Here is a 10,445-nt window from a genome sequence, read left to right on the forward strand (position 1 = left end):
TTTCTCCCACCGACAGGCGGGTCAGGGGAGGACAAGCGCGTGCGTCCCGCCCGTCCGCGCGCTGTCCGTTTCACCCCAAAACCGGCGCAAACTTGGGCCGAAGATGGGTCGAAAGCGGACACAAAGCGAACAAAAGTCCGTTTGCGCCCGCGTGTTGGGCCGTCTGATTTGTCCGTTTTACCCAATCGGATGAGGACGAACAGGAAAGGGTCACGCGGTGGAATTGGCTTGAGAAATGCGATCGAGCACACGCCTTGAAAGAGAGAAACGCGAGGGACGTTGTCTGACGTCGGAGTCGTCATATCAGTCTACCCGGCTCCTGACCAGGGGTGCCAATGAGCGGTACGCTAGGCAGCATACAGACGCATCGGCCGACAAGGTGGCGCTCGGCGTTGTATACTAGACAGCACGCAGACGACTCGGTCAGCGAGGGATTGACGACGGGCCGCAACGCAGCGAGCATGGCGGGTGCGTGGAGCCGTGCTGGGGGCGTTCGGTTCGGCGAGCGGAGGAAGGGTGCGCTGGAAACCTCTAACAAGCGCCGCTGCGCTCTGTAGTCGGGTCCTTAAAGTAGAGATGATCTACTACTTCGACAATCCTAAATGAGTATGTACAGGAAAGAGATGGCACCTGCAAATCAGTCAAATTAAAACTTGCAGACACGAACATACCTAGCATACTGTTTTTCTTTCCATGTGAACTCCCTGCTCAGCATGCTTAAGTTAAAGTGGATAAAGCTCCGCCTCATTCGCAACCGCGAGCGAAGAAGTGCTGCAGAAACTATTTGTTTGCAAATAAAACACTCATACTAATAGTGGAATCCATTGTAGCCTTCGTTCGGACCTTATCCCCTTCCCCCGAGCCGCTCCCGCGAGCGGACGGGGGAACCCGCGGCCGCCGCCTCCCAGTCTCTCTCCTCGGCCCCCTCCCTCGCCGCCGCCTAGAGGCGTCGCCGGGCGAAGCCCGGCCGGCGCAGGCGGCGGCGGGCCTCTCCTTTCCCCTCTGCACGGAACCCCTAGCCGGTGCGGGACGGCTGGCCGCCGGGGGCGCTGCGCTATGGTGGGGTTTAGCGGTGCGGCTTCGGGCTCGCGCGGGAGCGGTGGCTCCGTCCGGTGGCGGCGCAGCCTCTCCAGGCGGCTTGGTTGCGGCACGGTGGCTGCTGGGGCAGCGGTCCAAGGTGGTGATGGGGACATCTGCTTCGGGTGGTTCGCGGGTGACGGCCCGGTCAGGTCCGGCCGGATCTGCTGCCGGTGGCCCGTCCAGTGGCAAGGGCTGAGGCCAGCAGGGGCCACGGGCGACCGGTACTGCCGTGGATCGTTTGGCGGTGCTGGTGGCGTGGCTGCGGTGGTGGAGGTGCGTGTGCGTCTTGGCGTTTGGCTGGGCTTCTCTTCCTGGACGACGGCGTGCGGCGTGGGAGGGCTTGCTTGGGCCCGTCCTTGGTGGCGGTGGCGGCGGATCAACCATCCTTCTTTGGCGGACGGGCGGCTGTTGGTGGTCTCTCATCGGTCAGTGCCGGTATCTGTGTTGGGGCGACGTGGTTGAGCTGCCCGTCGCCGGCACAGGGGGTGCCGGTCGTGGCCGTGTGCCGCTCCTCCCCCTTCCTCCTTCCCTGACATGGTGTTTTCTGTTCGCTTTCCTGTGATGCTTGAGGCGGGATAGTCGCTGCCGATTCCGATGGTGGTTGGGTTTGGTGGAGCTGTCCAAAGCCTTCCCCTTTGATGGTCTTAGGGCAGCCTGGGTGCAGGGAGGTGGGAGACGTGTTGGTCTTGGACAGACTGCGCGACTCGGGTGTGGGCGAGCAAACATGGCCGCTCGGGCGGCATGGTTGCAGGTGGTTGTCGGAGAGGGGTTGCATCGGAGGGGTCAGAGCAACGGGGTTTATCACCTGCCCGGTCCTTGGACTAGCCGATGGCGGTGGCGACTGCGGTCGTCGTTTCCTCCTTGCAGGCTCAGTCGCGGTGCTTCTACTCCCTTCGTGTTGCTCCGGGCGAATGCTTGATCCGCGAGGATCGGACGGCGGCGGCTGTCCATGGTCGTGCCCTTCTTGGAGGCACCATTTTGGAGTCCCGCTCCGACATTGGCCGTATCACCTCTCCTCGGTGGATTGCACTTGTGGTGGTCTTTGTCGGCTCAAAGCGGTTCTTCTTTGCTTATTTGTAGTGTGCTTCGTAGTTGTTGGGGTAGTGTGTCCGTGTCCAGCACCCTTGTATCTTGCCTTGGGTGTATGTGTGGTTGTGTGGTGGTGGCGTGTGTTTGTATCGGTGTTCTCGGATATTGCGGTGTTGGTTGCTTTCTATATATAAAGCAGGCAAAACTCTTTTTCGTAATCCACTGTAGCCAATCCACTAAAATATATACCTCGGCAGAGTGCACGTCAGATCGTCATTTATACCATTTTTATGCAAGCATTCCTTTTCTTTTTATCAACAACACTAAGCTGCTGAAATACAAAAAATACTGACTAGCTGCCATAGAGCAATCTGCTCTCTCAAGGTTACAAAATATGAGCGATTTGAGGGCTAAAAGAACGGATCAAACCAACTATAATTTGTGGTCATTTAAATTAATGCTTTTAGAAATCTTGGCCAAACACATGCATGGTATGCACAAACTAGACTTGAATACTTGATGCATAACTAATTAATAGGAAAAGGAGTTTAACCTACTACTTATAGAACAGTGGTACCCATGTATATTAATTATATTGATACATACAGATGCGTATAAATATCATCAAGAATGTCATACATTTTACCATAGCAAAATACAGAAGCAGAGAAGGGAAGTGAGAGAGGAATTACTGTACTTCTATCGCCATCTTGGCACTAACTATATGCAGCAACCTGCATGGATTCGAGGATCTCGCTTAAATGCCATCGACGCAGCATTACAAACTCTAACTAAGCCATCTTCCAGATTAATCGATGGGAAAAAGAATTGTTTTCTTTTATTTTCACAATAATAGTTTTGGCAAAAGGTGGCACCCCAATGATTAGTAACAAACATTTTAAACAACATGTAGAGAGAGAACAAGCCGATGATTCCAATTGCATATATCTTCATCAGTGCGTGAATTCCAATCAACATGGTGAGCAGCTGTTACTTGCCAAACAATGAATTAAGGAAAATAAGGAAAAGGATCAATTGTACCACCAAAACTGGAAGTTCCAAGTAGCTGCCACTTGTCAAATTCTGATCGAGCATAGGATTTACCGAAGGAACAATCCAGCAGAACAAGCTGAGTGAGCCCTATGTGCCCCGGAAGGACCAATCACAGCAAAACCTGTAAACACAACACACAATCTTAAGTGCAAGTAGAAGGAGAAAACCCACAAAACAACAAAAATGGTGCACTGGAATCCACTATGAGAAGATACTTCTGAATATGGGCATTGATAAGAGAAAGCACACCAGACAACAAATATTGTGCGCTGGAATCTACTCTGAGCAGATACCTGTAAACAAAGGGCATTGATATGCGTTGTTGCTACTTTATAAGTACCAACATGATCAAGACATTCCTGCACACAAAGGCACAGCTACACAACATTTGTTTCCATATTCCACAGATCACAATCCCAAGGAATTAACATGTTGGGGAACTGGTCAGTTGGGCTTTGTGACTGCTTCAGCGATTCCGGCACCTGTACGGACAACTATCCCTCATGCTCTTCTCGCACGTCCTTATGGCATATGCATTATGGGGTTTATAAGACTTCATTTCACTTATATCTCGATGCTCCATGTTTTGTTGCTAATGTTACAGGTTGCTTGACTTGTTGGTGCCCCTGCATTACATTTGGACGCATTGCCAAGGTTGTGGACGAAGGTTCATCATGTATGTGCTTCCTTATATTTTACGCTGGGGATCAAGCATAAAGAATGCCCATATCTTGTTGGCTAACTACCCTTGTTTTCAGCATGCTGCATGCATGGGACCCTCTATCTTTTGCTAGCGTCCCTAGGCTGGAACTGGTTGTATTCTTGTACCAAGCGCACCTCAATGCGCGCACAATACAACTTCCCAGGGTCACCCTACATGGACTGCCTTGTTCACCTGTGCTGTGAGAGGTGCGCGCTATGCCAAGAGTACAAAGAGCTGGAAAATCGCGGCTTCAACATGTCCAAAGGTATCTCTCCTTCTTACTGATACAAGATACTATAAGATAAAACATTCCTGTTCACAATACATGCCTTGATGACTAAAATACTAACTTGTGATCTGCATCACATTTGCAGGAAAGATGATGGAAAGCATGGCAGCACCAGAAAAACAAGGGATGGATGCACTTTTAGACCGCGAATAAATCCAGAATTTGATGGCTGTGATGGTTGGTACCTGTCTTCAACAGTTCTCTGTTAATCTTCATTTCCCAATCCCAAGCCACATTTGGGTTTCAAGTTGTTAAATCTCCTTTTTATGTAACCTTGTGTTTCGGTTCATTTTTCTTACTTCTATTTCTGTCCAACACCACCAGGAATATATGCAATATAAATATCTATTCAGTGAGCAAGCTATAAATTGTTTTTGCATTATGATGTAAAATATATCCCTAATTTCCAAAATGAAATGACTCATTAGTGCACCACTCAGTTTCAAACTGGCATAGGCAAACAAGTGTTCACTTAAGGACAAGGCATCATCCAGGTACAGTTTAACTGATTGACAGAACATGGATGAATTTTTGTGAAGTTCTGCTAAGTGCTAACTACAGAAGCTCATTATTGCAACGCCAAAAATGACTAGACAGAACATGGATGAATGTTTGTAAAGGTCCAGTATCTCTAGAAAACCTCATGACAAAGCCAAAAATGCACACAGGAGTTGAACTATAAAAATACTTTGTCCTAATCAGCATAATAAACACCTGGGAAAATGTTTAAAATCCAGGGAAATGTACCTCAAATATGCTCCTCGCTGAAGTTCCATTTCTTGGGATAGTGATATTTGCTATACAAAACATACTCCACAGGAAGGCTACGACTCTAACTGTCCTCAAATATCAAACAATATCACGGTGCTCTGTTCTGTAGTTAGTCAACTGCACATGCTTGTATGCAACATTTTGTTCTCATGGGTTCTGTTCTCTCTGACGATATAAGACCAGTCTGCTTTGGCATTTCACTTGCAAGTTCCTGCAGGTCTTTCGATCTTGATCACACACATTGTCAACTGATTTCATCCATGTGTTTGGTTTCCTCGACAGAAATCACTTTTACCCCATCATTTATTCTGATGTGTGATTGCTGTGGTACATGGTACGATCTACCGAAAGATCAAACTAACTTGCTGGAGGTATTTTGCAGTTCTTCAATCACAATGTTCTTGCAGGAAACACTAGCAGGTCAGGAATATATTCCCTTTGACAAGCAATAAGCCCACAACCACCCAAACTATTCCTTGTCAAAATGGATATGGTCTTGCCTCTTGCCTTGGTAGCAATATCCCTCTTAATGCATCCATCAATCACTGCTTTAATGCACTGCAAAATATCACCCTTGGTGATTCGTGAACAATGTGTATGAGGGAAGGGCCTCAGAGTCAGACCTGCATACACCAATAGCCGAACAACACTTATAAAACCTCCGTCTTTCCTCCCTCTTCTCCGCGCTATCCAAGCGGACGACTGCGTCTACAGACCTTCCTGCATCAGCTCCCTGAGTCTATCCTTATTCCTTCGCCGCCATCCCACCACTGGATCCTTCACTCTCAGCTCGGACCCCAAGACATGATTCGGAGCTGATGCATATAATGCTATAAGTTCGGGGTGCCGCACTTGTTAAAGTGTTCGGACTTCTCACACCATATTGAGGGGTACTAAAGCCCCTGGCATTTTTTGGCCGTACCAAAGTGTACGGGTGCAACATGTCGTTAAGGAACATATATTTGTAAAAAAAGAGTAATGCAAAAATAGACAAAAGCTATGCATTGTTTATTAAAAAGGGCTGCGATCAAAGCAGAACGATACAAATAATGCGATAAGCAAAAGGTTGGACTATTTAACATGTCCATTCCAGGGGCAGGCTGCGGAATGGTATGTGAAACAGGTATACTGCTCGTGATAGAGACCACCTGGGAGTTCTGTAATGCGGCATGGCTTGTCTGCTTCCTTGGTTCTTGCATCGTTTGTGCGACAATTGAACTGCCGAACAGCCCTTCCGAAGAATGGAGTCCTGAAAGTAAGAGAAAATTAAAAATCGGCAGCCCCTGGTGCGGTTTAAGCCGTGTTTCGGGTGTGCCGTGATGGTGCCCCTCCCTCTGTACCCATGGTATTTCTAGAGCGTAGTTATGTACGCGAAGCACTGGCGTCGCATTTTTGCGAGGGCTGGGGTTGGGGCCGCATTGCTACGCCTGCTCGGAACGTGCCAGGCGGTCTTGTTGTAGGTTACTCCGGGCGCGCTTGATGGTGTCCGGACGTTTAATGGTCGGACTAGAGAACTGCCTGGAGAGGCTGCTTTGTACTTCCGCTGCAAGGGCCGCCGTGTGATCCTCCGTTCGAAGGGAGCGTTCGGTGTTTCCATTGACCGTAATTACTCCTCGAGGGTCTGGCATCTTGAGCTTAAGGTATGCGTAGTGAGGTACCGCGTTGAACTTGGCGAATGTGGTTCGCCCGAGCAGTGCGTGATAGCCACTGCGGAATGGGACTATGTCGAAGATTAACTCCTCGCTTCGGAAATTATCCGGAGATCCGAAGACCACTTCAAGTGTGACTGAGCCTGTACAGTTGGCCTGTACACCAGGTATTGTGCCTTTAAAGGTCGTTTTGGTGGGCTTAATCCTCGAGGGATCTATGCCCATTTTCCGCACTGTATCCTGGTAAAGCAGGTTCAGGCTGTTGCCGCCGTCCATAAGGACTCTAGTGAGATGAAATCCGTCAATAATTGGGTCTAGAACCAATGCGGCGAATCCGCCATGACGGGTGCTAGTGGGATGGTCCCTTCGATCAAAGGTGATCGGGCAGGAGGACCATGGGTTGAACTTTGGGGCGACTGGCTCTACCGCGTATACGTCCCTTAACGCGCGCTTCCGCTCCCTCTTGGGCATGTGGGTTGCGTATATCATGTTCACCGTCCGCACTTGTGGGGGAAAACCCTTCTGTCCACTGTTGTTCGGCGGCCGGGGCTCTTCGTCGTCATCGCTATGCAGCCCCTTGTCGGTATTTTCGGCATTTAACTTACCTGCCTGCTTGAACACCCAACAATCCCTGTTGGTGTGATTGGCCGGCTTTTCGGGGGTGCCATGTATCTGGCACAAGCGGTCGAGTATTCGGTCCAAACTGGACGGGCCCCTAGGATTTCTTTTGAATGGCTTTTTCCGCTTACCGGATTTATAGCCTCTGAATCCGACATTAACTGCCGTATACTCAGCATTGTCGCCGTTAATGTGGCGCTTCTGCTTGTTGCGACGCGACCTTCCACTACTGTCCCTGGTATTTGAATTACCAGGGTTCTTGGTCATATTGTTGCTACGAGCAAGCCAGCTGTCTTCTCCCGCGCAAAAGCGGGTCATGAGTGTCGTGAGTGCTGCCATAGATTTCGGCTTTTCCTGTCCAAGGTGCCGGGCAAGCCACTCGTCACGGATATTGTGCTTGAAGGCTGCTAGGGCCTCTGCGTCTGGACAGTCGACTATTTGATTTTTCTTTGTTAGGAACCGTGTCCAGAATTGCCTGGCCGATTCCTCTAGCTGCTAAATTACGTGGCTTAGGTCATCGGCGTCTGGTGATCGCACATAAGTGCCCTGGAAATTGTCGAGGAATGCGGCTTCCAGGTCCTCCCAACAACTGATTGATCCTGCTGGCAAGCTGTTAAGCCAATGCCGAGCTGGTCCTTTAAGCTTGAGTGGGAGGTATTTGATGGCATGGAGATCATCGCCGCGGGCCATGTGGATATGAAGGAGATAATCCTCGATCCATACCGCAGGATCTGTTGTGCCATCATATGATTCGATGTTTACGGGTTTGAAACCCTCGGGGATTTGATGATCCATTACTTCGTCTGTGAAGCATAGTGGGTGTGCGGCGCCTCTGTACTGGGCTATATCACGACGTAGCTCCAATGAGCTTTGTCTACTGTGTTCGGCCCTACCGGATTTGTGTCCGGTGTGACGGTTACCGTCTCGAGTCGTGGGGCGCCCACGCGATCCGTAGATCGATTTTGTTTGCCTTGCCTTGTCCTCCAACATGTCTCACAGGTCAGGCGCATTTTCCCGTGCCTTGGTACGGGGTGCGGCTTGAGTGGAGGGCCGAGAGGCCTCTCTGTCGCGGCCATGAGGTGGCCGGTCGGCTGTATCAAGTGCTGGTGATGTAGGTTTAAGTGCTTCCTCCTCTAATCGGGGTAGCAACCTGCGCTTTGGGTAGCTCTTGAAGGGACGTTCGAGTTTATGCTCTTCGGTCGCAAGGACTTCAGTCCATCTGTCGACTAGCAAATCTTGATCAGCTCTAAGCTGTTGCTGTTTTTTCTTGAGGCTTCTTGCCGTGGCCATAAGCCTGCGTTGAAAACGCTCTTGCTCGACGAGATCCTCTGGCACGACGAATTCGTCGTCGTCGAGGCTTGCCTCGTCTTCGGAGGGAGGCATATAATTATCGTCCTCGACCTCTCTGTCTGCCGCTCTCTCATGAGGGCTGGCTTCTCCATCCTCCTGTGCTGAATCTTGCTGGAGGGGGTTTTCTTTGACACTCTCCGGAGTATTATTATGTCCCGTGCTGGAATCACCGTATTTGCTTTGGCGGGATTTTGAGCGGCGCTGCTAAAGCTGGCGCTTAGGCTGTTTCTTGGAGGGGTCATCCTCCGCTGTTCCATCGCCATCTCCTTCTTTTGGGGTGTCCACCATGTTTATGTCATATGACGAGGTGGCTTTCTAGGGCCCAATAGGCACTGGTTCTTCATCGTCTCCTGCATCGGCGTCCATACCGTCGATGTCTTCGGAGTCGAAGTCGAGCATGTCGGTTAAATCGTCGACAGTGGCTACAAAGTGGGTGGTGGGTGGGCTTTGAATTTCTTCATCGTCCGTATCCCAACCTTGCTGACCGTAGTCCGGTCAGGGCTCTCCTGATAAAGAGAGAGACTTTAGTGTCTTTAAAATATCACCGAAAGGCGAGTGCTGAAAGATGTCCGCGGCAGTAAACTCCATGATCGGCGCCCAATCGGATTCGATCGGCAGGGGCGTGGAGGGTTCGGAGTCCGGAGAGGAGTCCGACTCCTTGGAGTCATGAGTCTCGCGGAGTGCGGGGCTGGTGTTCGGCTCGATCGCCGTTGGGATCGCAGCCCCCGAGGCGGCGTCCAACCACCCATCCTCGATCGGCGCAGTTGGCTCCGAATTAAGGGTCGAAGCCGATGAGGGTGCGGCCTCCAGGGCACTGTTTGGCGGCAGAGCTAGATCATGCTCGTTGTGATAGTGCAGCGCGCTCGGCAGTGGCTCGAATCCGTCGAAGATCAAGTCCCCGCGGATGTCATCCGTGTAGTTTAAACTTCCAAATCTGACCTGACGGCCAGGGGCATAGCTTTCGATCTGCTCCAGATGGCCAAGTGAATTGGCCCGCAGTGCGAAGCCGCCGAAGACGAAGATCTGTCCGGGGAGGAAGGTCTCACCCTGGACTGCATCGCTATTGATCGTAGGAGCCATCAAGCCTAATGGCGACAACACAGAGGAACTCTCAATGAAAGCACCAATGTCGGTGTCAAAACCGGCGGATCTCAGGTAGGGGGTCCCGAACTGTGCGTCTAGGCCGGATGGTAACAGGAGGCAAGGGACACAAAGTTTTACCCAGGTTCGGGCCCTCTTGATGGAGGTAAAACCCTACGTCCTGCTTGATTAATATTGATGATATGGGTAGTACAAGAGTAGATCTACCACGAGATCGGAGAGGCTAAACCCTAGAAGCTAGCCTATGGTATGATTGTTGTCCTGTATGTTGTCCTACGGACTAAAACCCTCCGGTTTATATAGACACCGGAGAGGGTTAGGGTTACACAAAGTCGGTTACAATGGTAGGAGATCTATATATCCGTATCGCCAAGCTTGCCTTCCATGCCAAGGAAAGTCCCTTCCGGACACGGGACGCAGTCTTCCATCTTGTATCTTCATAGTCCAGGAGTCCGGCTGAAGGTATAGTCCGGCCATCCGGACACCCCCTAATCCAGGACTCCCTCACCAAGCTTGCCTTCCACGCCAAGGAGAGTCCCATCCGGACACGTGACGAAGTCTTCAATATTGTATCTTCATAGTCCAACAGTCCGGCTAAAGGATATAGTCCAACTGTCCGGATACCCCCTAATCCAGGACTCCCTCAACCAACTCTCGATCCCGCACTCGCTCGCCTAGCTGCCTCCTCTCCCGCGTTGGTTCCCCTACTGAATCTCTCTAATGCTGCCGCTACCCATATCCACCCGCACTTCCCATCGCCGAGCTCAAGTTGCAGAGATGCATCGGTGCTCAACCCAAGCAA

This window comes from Triticum dicoccoides, chromosome 3A (genome assembly GCF_002162155.2).
Source record: "Triticum dicoccoides isolate Atlit2015 ecotype Zavitan chromosome 3A, WEW_v2.0, whole genome shotgun sequence".
In the NCBI taxonomy this organism is placed as follows: Eukaryota; Viridiplantae; Streptophyta; class Magnoliopsida; order Poales; family Poaceae; genus Triticum; species Triticum dicoccoides.